Source organism: Stegostoma tigrinum, chromosome 31, assembly GCF_030684315.1.
Source record: "Stegostoma tigrinum isolate sSteTig4 chromosome 31, sSteTig4.hap1, whole genome shotgun sequence".
NCBI classification, from domain to species: domain Eukaryota; kingdom Metazoa; phylum Chordata; class Chondrichthyes; order Orectolobiformes; family Stegostomatidae; genus Stegostoma; species Stegostoma tigrinum.
In genome coordinates this window covers 2,424,424-2,434,413 of record NC_081384.1, presented here as the reverse complement: position 1 = coordinate 2,434,413, position 9,990 = coordinate 2,424,424, and positions in this window count along the sequence as shown.

Below are 9,990 nucleotides of genomic sequence, written 5' to 3'. Positions count from 1 at the left end.
TGGGGATTTAATCCATTAAAAGCTTCTCAGTGATTAAAGAGTTAACAGCACTTTAGGCTTGTTCAGTTCATCCTCATCAATGGTGTGACCCTTAGATCTTTTACTTATAAACTCTGTGTCTGATACTACCTCTTGCACAAACACCTGAGGAAGGACTGAGGCTCTGAAAGCTTGTGATTTCAAATAAACCCATCAGACTATAACCTGAAGTTGTGAGATTTCTGGGCGTGAAGAACACGCATGAAAGGTTCCCCTATGACCCAGCCCGACTCCTACTATCTCTGTCACTGACAGTGACCAGTTCGATGGAGCACCACGAGGTCTTACACTTGTGGCATTGGGACTGGAATTTCCCTTTGCCTGGGAGCTTGGGTGATGGGGGAGCAGGCTGGATACAATCATGTGAATGTGATAGATCTAATCAGCAGCTGCCCCACGGTATTGCTCATAGCCTTTCTGAAGGTGTTTGTACAGTAAACTGTATTGTGTAACGTATTAAGATAGTTTTGTTTCTCAGGCCTAATTGTTGCTCAGTAAACACAGCTTCAATTTAAGAATTTTGCACCCCCCCAACAAAGCACTATGTGCACTAAAGCTATCCCAGTTAATATCTGGGGAGTTAAAGTCCGCTTTTTATCGATTTGATGACCTATTTGTTCCTCTATCTCTCCCTGACTGATTAGTGGCCTTGTTTTATTTACTTGTGGGATGTGGGTGTCACTGGCTGGGCCCCAGCATTTATTGCCCATCCCCAGTCGCCCCTTGAGAAGGTAAGGTTGAGCTGCCTTCTTGAACAACTATAGTCCATGTGCTATAGGTAGACCCACAATACCTTGGGTAAGGAATTCCGGGATTTGGATTCAGTGACAGCGAAGGAACAGCAATCTATCTCCAAGTCAGGATGGCTGGCTGCTTGGACTGGAATCTTGCAGGGAGAGGTGTTCCCATGTATCTGCTGCCCTTGTCCTTCGAGATGGAAGTCGTTGTGTTTTTGAAAGGTGCTGACTAAGGATCTTTGGTCAATTTCTGCAGTGCATCTTGCAGACAGTACACACCGCTGCTACTGAGCTTGATGAAAAATGTTTGAAATAGAGTTAACGAGGATCAGGTTGTTGTAAACACATTGGAAAGAGTTGGGAGTAACTGCAGCATCTCAATTGTAACCAAGGTTTGTCTTGTGAACGTGACAAGGTACAGCTGTGAATGCTGCCTCACTCACAATGAGAGCTGAGGCTGGAGTAAGAGGGTCTGAACTGGAAGGACACAGACAGGCTGACCATTGGCCATGGACCATTAAATGCACAAATGGTGGGTTCTTCGGAAAGTTGGTGCTGAGCGGATTTGCCTGAGTGCATGTTGTCAGGACAGCGTATGTATTTCAGCCACGTGAGAATGGAAGTGGGCTGGAAGAAGACATTATCCCCAACACATGAAAAGGTGCAGAAAGCACAGCCATGAAAATTTGGGTGGACAGTCCTGGTGATGGGACCGGCAACAGGGAAACAGCAGAGAGCATAACTCCTTGGAGAAAAATTGATTCGATTCCCTACAGTATGGAAACAGGCCCTTCGGCTCAGCAAGTCCACACCGCCCCTTGGGGCATCCCACCCAGACCCATTCCCCTATAACCCACACACCCCTGAACACAACAGGCAATTTAGCCTGGCCGATCCACCTAGCCTGCACGTCTTTGGACTGTGGGAGGAAACCAGAGCACCCAGAGGAAACCCACACAGACACAGGGAGAATGTGTAAACTCCACACAGACAGTTGCCCGAGGCTGGAATTGAACCCGGGTCCCTGGCACTCTGAGGCCATCGTGCCCCCCACATTTGAATTGGAATGATCTCTCCAGATCATTGGTACATTCTCTAGGCGATTCCAGTAACACAGCCAATCAGATTGGAACTCGTGTGTCCAGAGATATTGGTTCAGAACTGGATTAGATGATACCTTCCATAGAGGAATAGCTGACTACATACATTATCAGCTGATGCATGGTTCATCAACTAAAATATTTGACAGCAACATCAAGCTGAACGAGACAAGAGGCTGTTTTGGGAAAAAGAAACCTGTTTGGCATGAGGTCGGGCTGCAAATACTGGAAGACCTGGACAGTACTAGGCTTGGACTGACAACTCACAAGGAAAATTCACACAGCCCGGTTACCACACAATGACCATCTCGAGGAAGAGACACTTTAATTATTTCCCCTTGATATTCAATAGAATTTCCATCACCGAATCCTCACAAACAACATTCTGGGGGTTAGCAATGACCTGAAACTGAACTAGACTCACCGTATAAATACTGTGGTTATAAGAGCCGGTCAGAGGTTTGGAATCCTGCAGCGAGTAACTCACCTCCCGACTCCCCAAAGCCTGTCCACCATCTACAAGGCACAAGGCAGCAGTACGATGGAATACTCCCCACTGCCCTGGATGGGCCCAGCCCCAACAATGCTCAAGAAGTTTGACACCATCCAGGACAAAGCAGCCCGTGTGATTGGCACCACATCCACAAACATCCCACTCCCTCCACCACCGAGGCTCAGTAGCAGCAGTGTGTACCATCTACAAGATGCACTGCAGAAATTCACCTAAAGATCCTCAGACAACACCTTCCAAACCCATGACCCACTTCCATCTGGAAGGACAAGGGCAGCAGGTACATGGGAACACCACCCCCTGCAAGTTCCCCTCCAAGTCACTCACCATCCTGTCGTGGAAATATATTGCCGCTCTTTCACTGTCGCTGGGTCAAATCCTGGAGATCCCTCGATACTGAACCCTCAACAGTGCCCACTCCCTTAGCACTGACCCGCCGACGGTGCCCACTCCCTCAGCACTGACCCTCCGACAGTGCCCACTCCCTCAGCACTGACCCTCCGACAGTGCCCACTCCCTCAGCACTGACCCTCCGACAGTGCCCGCTCCCTCAGCACTGACCCTCCGACAGTGCCCGCTCCCTCAGCACTGACCCTCCGACAGTGCGGCGCTCGCTCAACACTGACCCTCCGACAGTGCCCACTCCCTCAGCACTGACCCTCCGACAGTGCCCACTCCCTCAGCACTGACCTGCCGACAGTGCCCACTCACTCAGCACTGACCCTCCGACAGTGCCCACTCCCTCAGCACTGACCTGCCGACAGTGCCCACTCCCTCAGCACTGACCCGCCGACAGTGCCCACTCCCTCAGCACTGACCCTCCGACAGTGCGGCGCTCGCTCAACACTGACCCTCTGACAGTGCCCACTCCCTCAGCACTGACCCTCCGACAGTGCCCACTCCCTCAGCACTGACCTGCCGACAGTGCCTACTCACTCAGCACTGACCCTCCGACAGTGCCCACTCCCTCAGCACTGACCTGCCGACAGTGCCCACTCCCTCAGCACTGACCCTCCGACAGTGCCCACTCCCTCAGCACTGACCCTCCGACAGTGCCCACTCCCTCAGCACTGACCCTCCGACAGTGCGGCGCTCCCTCAGCACTGACCCTCCGACAGTGCAGCGTTCCCTCAGCACTGACCCTCCGACAGTGCGGCGCTCGCTCAACACTGACCCTCCGACGGTGCGGTGCTCCCTCAGTACTGACCCTCCAACAGTGCCCGCTCCCTCAGCACTGACCCTCCGACAGTGCCCGCTCCCTCAGCACTGACCCTCCGACAGTGCGGCGCTCGCTCAACACTGACCCTCCGACGGTGCGGCACTCCCTCAGCACTGACCCTTTGACAGTGCCCACTCCCTCACCAATGACCCTTTGACAGTGCCCACTCCCTCAGCACTGACCCTCCGACAGTGCCCACTCCCTCAGCACTGACCCTCCGACAGTGCCCGCTCCCTCAGCACTGACCCTCCGACAGTGCCCGCTCCCTCAGCACTGACCCTCCGACAGTGCCCACTCCCTCAGCACTGACCCTCCGACAGTGCCCGCTCCCTCAGCACTGACCCTCCGACAGTGCGGCGCTCGCTCAACACTGACCCTCCGACGGTGCGGCGCTCCCTCAGCACTGACCCTCTGACAGTGCCCGCTCCCTCAGCACTGACCCTCCGACAGTGCGGCGCTCCCTCAGCACTGACCCTCTGACAGTGCCCACTCCCTCAGCACTGACCCTCCGACAGTGCCCACTCCCTCAGCACTGACCCTCCGACAGTGCCCGCTCCCTCAGCTCTGACCCTCCGACAGTGCGGCACTCCCTCAGCACTGACCCTCCGACAGTGCCCACTCCCTCAGCACTGACCCTCCGACAGTGCCCGCTCCCTCAGCACTGACCCTCCGACAGTGCCCGCTCCCTCAGCACTGACCCTCTGACAGTGCCCGCTCCCTCAGCACTGACCCTCCGACATTGCCCGCTCCCTCAGCACTGACCCTCCGACAGTGCCCACTCCCTCAGCACTGACCTTCCGACAGTACCCACTCCCTCAGCATTGACCCTCCGACAGTGCCCCCCACTCCCTCAGCACTGACCCTCCGACAGTGTCCACTCCCTCAGCACTGACCCTCCGACAGTGCCCGCTCCCTCAGCACTGACCCTCCGACATTGCCCGCTCCCTCAGCACTGACCCTCCGACAGTGCCCGCTCCCTCAGCACTGACCCTCTGACAGTGCCCGCTCCCTCAGCACTGACCCTCCGACAGTGCCCACTCCCTCAGCACTGACCCTCCGACAGTGCCCGCTCCCTCAGCACTGACCCTCTGACAGTGCCCGCTCCCTCAGCACTGACCCTCCGACAGTGCCCGCTCCCTCAGCACTGACCCTCCGACAGTGCCCACTCCCTCAGCACTGACCCTCCGACAGTGTCCGCTCCCTCAGCACTGACCCTGTGACAATAATCTGTAATCTCTACATTGGAGCTTTCTTCAGGTAGTTTATAGTTTATAGATTCAGAAAGTGAAATAGATGAGCTGCAGTGTTGAAAGCAGTTGCCGATATTCTTTGTAATTTTCCCTTTTTGCTCATGCCCGTGTCAAACACCAATCTGTGTTGACAGTCGGCTTTAATTCTGTGTATATTATGAGTTATTTGTTTCGTATTGTTTTGCTTTGAGTTGCTGGCGATGGCAGGATGTGACTGCCCTCTACTGGCTGACTTGCCTCACTGTCGGCGATATGAAGCTTGTTTCCTGCCTTAAACTCTTCCCTTCTCCTTGAAGACGCTGACTCTCAATCCATTCATCTTTCTTACTCTCTCCTCTCTGCATCAACCAGCCCATTAACTCCCTAATATATGAGGTGCATCAAGAACAGGGGAGTTCGTGCTTAGAAGAATAGGCTTTCGTGGATAGTTGTGCTAATCTGCACATGGACTGTAACTACAGGCTCTATCTGACCAACCTCTCAGGATGGAGCTGGCCCCTGGGGCCTGTGTGAAAGCTTGGTGGTTATCTGTTCCAGGATTTGCATTAGAGTGTGATGGAATACTCCCCACTTGCCTGTATGGGGACAGCCCCAACAACACTGAAAAACCTTCCAGGACAAAGCAGCCCGTGTGATTGGCACCACATCCACAAATATCCCACTCCCTCCACCACTGATGCTCAGTCGCAGCAGTGTGTACCATCTACAAGATGCACTGCAGAAATTCACCAAAGATCCTCAGACAGACCCTTCCCAATCCACAACCACTTCCATATGGAAGGACAAGGGCAGCAGATACATGGGAACGCCACCCCCTGCATGTTCCCCTCCAAGCCACTCACCATCCTGACTTGGAAATATATCGCTGTTCCTTCAGCGCTGCTGGTTCAAAATCCTGGAATTCCCTCCCTAAGGGCATCGTGGGTCAACCCACAGCACATGGACTGCAGCGGTTCAGGAAGGCAGCTCACCCCCACTTTCTCAAGGGGGTAACGAGGGACGGGCAATAAATGCTGGGCCCAGCCTGTGACACCCACATCCTGTGAGTTCATTTAAAAATAGTCTTTTGTTTCTAACTGAACTTAATAAATTTCTTTAACATTACCTGAACTCTCTGATCTTGTGATTCTGTGGCTCCTAATCCAAAATCTTCCAGAGGAGATAGAGAATCTGCAAATGAGAGAATCAGGTGTCAATGAGATGGCAAGAGTTTGGCAGATGGTGTAAAACATTGATAACCATCAGCTTGTCCAGTTTGGCAGGAAGATTAAAGAAACAGAATCTAATTTAAATACCGAGAGACTGCACATCTCTGAGGTATAAAGGGATCCGCGTGTCCTGGTGCATAAATCACAAGAAGGGATTCAGAAGAAGCAGCAAGTGAGGATGGTGAGTGGAGTGTGAATGTGTATTACAATCAGAATGGAATATTAAAGTCCTGACATTTTACTGCAGCAAGAATGTAATTATATTGGAACTACTTCAGAGAAAGTTCGCTTGACAGATTCAAGGGATGAAAAGGTGATCCTTGACAGATTCAAGGGATGAAAAGGTGATCCTTGACAGTCTTACCACCTTTTTATGAAGAAACTATTAACCAGTTTTGATGGTGAGGCCATTGACATCCAGAACGACCTTGATCACAACTTCATCCTCTCCTGCCTCCTTCGAAAACTCATCCGCCTCTGCCCTATAATTCCTGATGTGACCCTGTGCACAATCCCGTGACCAACTTCACTTACAGAGTGGGTGGAAGTTTGAAATAATCCAACTTAGCCCTGACCTGTAACTCAGCTTCTGCCACTGATTGAGTCTGACCCTATCAGGGCGGAACTGAATGAGTGAGGGGTCTATTTCCAACCCTGTGCTGTCCCTGTCCTGGGAGTGTTTGATGGGGACAGTGTAGAGGGAGTTTTAGTCTGTATCTAACCCTGTCCTGTCTCTGTCCTGGTGTGTTTGATGGGGACAGTGTAGAGAGAGTTTTACTCTGTATCTAACCCTGTGCTGTCCCTGTCCTGGTGTGTTTGATGGGGACAGTGTAGAGAGAGTTTTACTCTGTATCTAACCCTGTCCTGTCCCCGTCCTGGGTGTGTTTGATGGGGACAGTGTAGAGGGAGTTTTACTCTGTATCTAACCCTGTGCTGTCCCTGGGAGTGTTTGATGGGGACAGTGTAGAGGGAGTTTTACTCTGTATCTAAACCTGTGCTGTCCCTGTCCTGGTGTGTTTGATGGGGACAGTGTAGAGGGAGTTTTACTCTGTATCTAACCCTGTGCTGTCCCTGTCCTGGTGTGTTTGATGGGGACAGTGTAAAGGGAGTTTTACTCTGTATCTAACCCTGTGTTGTCCCTGTCCTGGGAGTGTTTGATGGGGACAGTGTAGAGGGAGTTTTACTCTGTATTTAACCCTGTCCTGTCTCTGTCCTGGGAGTGTTTGATGAGGACAGTGTAGGGAGAGTTTTACTCTGTATCTAACCCTGCTGTCCCTGTCCTGGTGTGTTTGATGGGGACAGTGTAGAGAGAGTTTTACTCTGTATCTAACCCCATGCTGTCCCCGTCCTGAGAGTGTTTGATGAGGACAGTGTAGGGAGAGTTTTACTCTGTATCTAACCCTGTGCTGTCCCTGTCCTGAGAGTGTTTGTTGGGGACAGTGTAGAGAGAGCTTTACTCTGTATCTAACCCCATGCTGTCCCCGTCCTGAGAGTGTTGGATGGGGACAGTGTAGAGTGAGTTTTACTCTGTATCTAACCCTGCGCTGACTGCAACAAGCATGATTTGCTCCTGAAGACAAATCCTGTTTGTCTTCCTCAGACTGAAATTTATGGGAAAGTTACAAATAGTTAAAATCCCAAAGACATTGAGTTCTTCCTCAGAGTTGGTGATCATCCCTGATACGAGTGATGAAGAGATCCTCTGGCAAATTCCTCCCATTCCCTGAGCCAAGACTTCCCTCCTCCTCTCTCTCTCTCTGTTAGTTCACTGGCTCAGGGTTCCATGAAGTCACACAGGGGACATTCTGGAGAGAACTTTGTGTCACATCAAACAACCACTACAGGTACCTGGACACCAGTGAGTAAACAGTTCGCTGTTCTCCTAACGACTGAGAAAATGTAACAATTCACATGCCTCCGCTGACACCTCTTTCTCCCATCACCAAGTTCCTTTGCTTCCCCCCAACCCCACCACTTGCATGCTGTGAGTGGGGCTCACTGTGGGCCTGGGTAATACACTCCAGTTTGGGTTACTGAGCCTCTCCTGGCTGACAAACTTCACCTGAGCATGGAGAGAGTAACCTTCAGGATGGGGTCCCAGACACAAACTGGCATATTGTCTCGGGTTGGTTCCAGCTGTGAGTGTGAGGAAATAACCAGTAATGGCAGAGTTGTATGGTTACAGGAGCTCACTGGGAACTGATATATCCAAATTACAGAGGGCGATCCCATCCCCCTATCTTTTTGGGAGCAGGGAGTACATGTGTATGAGAACACACTCCATGCATCTGCAGCCTGTATTCCAAATCACACAAGATCCCTGTCCTCCATCTCTGCACTCAGCTCCAGTTTAACACTCTCCATATCTAACCCTGTGTGGTCTCTGTCCTGGGAGTGTTTGATGGGGACAGTGTAGAGGGAGCTTTACCCTGTATCTAACCTTTGTGTAGTGCCCCATTTGGTGAATAGCTCTGTGCTGTTGTGGGTTTGACGAACAGACAGTTTAATAAATCAGGAACAAAAACAGAAGTTGCTGGAAGGGCTCAGCAGATCAGGCAGCATCTATGAAGAAAAAATCAGAATTTACATTTTGGGTCTGGTGACCCTTCCTCAGAATTGGTTATGTTGATGTTGATTAACAGGTATCTGTAACTGGTTGCTCACTGCCTGCTGACATTTGATATTTTGCTCGGGCCTGTCTGTTTGTGGGATTCTCCATTCCCACATATTACCTTCAGCTCCATTGGGTTATGACAGCTGGGTCTGATATCCGAGCCAGGACCAGCTACTCTTCCCATTTATAGTTTAAACAAAGCAAGTGAAAATTAACAGCACAGCACCTGAAAAGGAACTGATTATGTGACCATAAAATAGGGGCAGATTAAGGCTATTCAGCCCATCGAGTTTGCTCCAGCATTCAATCATGACTGATATGTCCCTCAACCCCATTCTCCTGTCTTCTCCCTGTAACCCTTGATCCCCTTGCTCAGCAAAAACATATCTATCTCTGTCTTAAATACACTTAATGACTTGGTCTCTACAGCTGTCTGTAGCAATGTGTTCCAAACATTCACCACCCCCTCACTGAAGAAATTCCTCCGCATTTCAGTTCGAAAGAATAATCCTTTCACCCTGAGGCTGTGCCCCTGGGTCCCAGTCTCTCCTACTCATCGTCTCCATGTCCACTCTATGCAGCCTTCCATAAGTTTCAGTGACATTTTCGTCACCCTTCCAAACTCCATCGAGTACAGACCCAGAGTCCTCACCTGCTCCTCATGACATGATTGAATGGTGAAGCAGACTTGAGGGGCTGAATGGTCTAATTCTGTTCCTATATCTTATGGTCCCATGGTCTTATTACCAATCCAGTGACACTATCACCGTGCTATCACCTGCCTCCCACATTAACAGCTAAAACAGCACATTTGAGATGTAGTCACTGGCATGTTGGAAAAATCGCAGACAATTAGTGACTAGATAACTCCCATAAATTATGTTGTGATCAATAATCTTCTCTTTTCCTGGTGTTGCTAGGATCACTGGGCATCCTGAATGCTGCCAATCTTTGAATATTATTGGGATCTTTAACACTTACCTGAAGGGCTACAGCACAGAAAAAGGCCCTTTGGCCCATCTTGTCCATACCAGTCAAAAACAAGCACATCACTACTCTAATCCTTTTCACTCTCCAGTGCAGTACTCTCCAGTGCAGCACTCTCCAGTGCAGTACTCTCCAGTGCAGTACTCACCAATGCAGTACTCTCCAGTGCAGTACTCTCCAGTGCAGTACTCACCAATGCAGTACTCACCAATGCAGTACTCACCAGTGCAATACTCTCCAGTGCAGTACTCACCAATGCAGTACTCTCCAGTGCAGTACTCTCCAGTGCAGTACTCACCAATGCAGTACTCTCCAGTGCAGTACT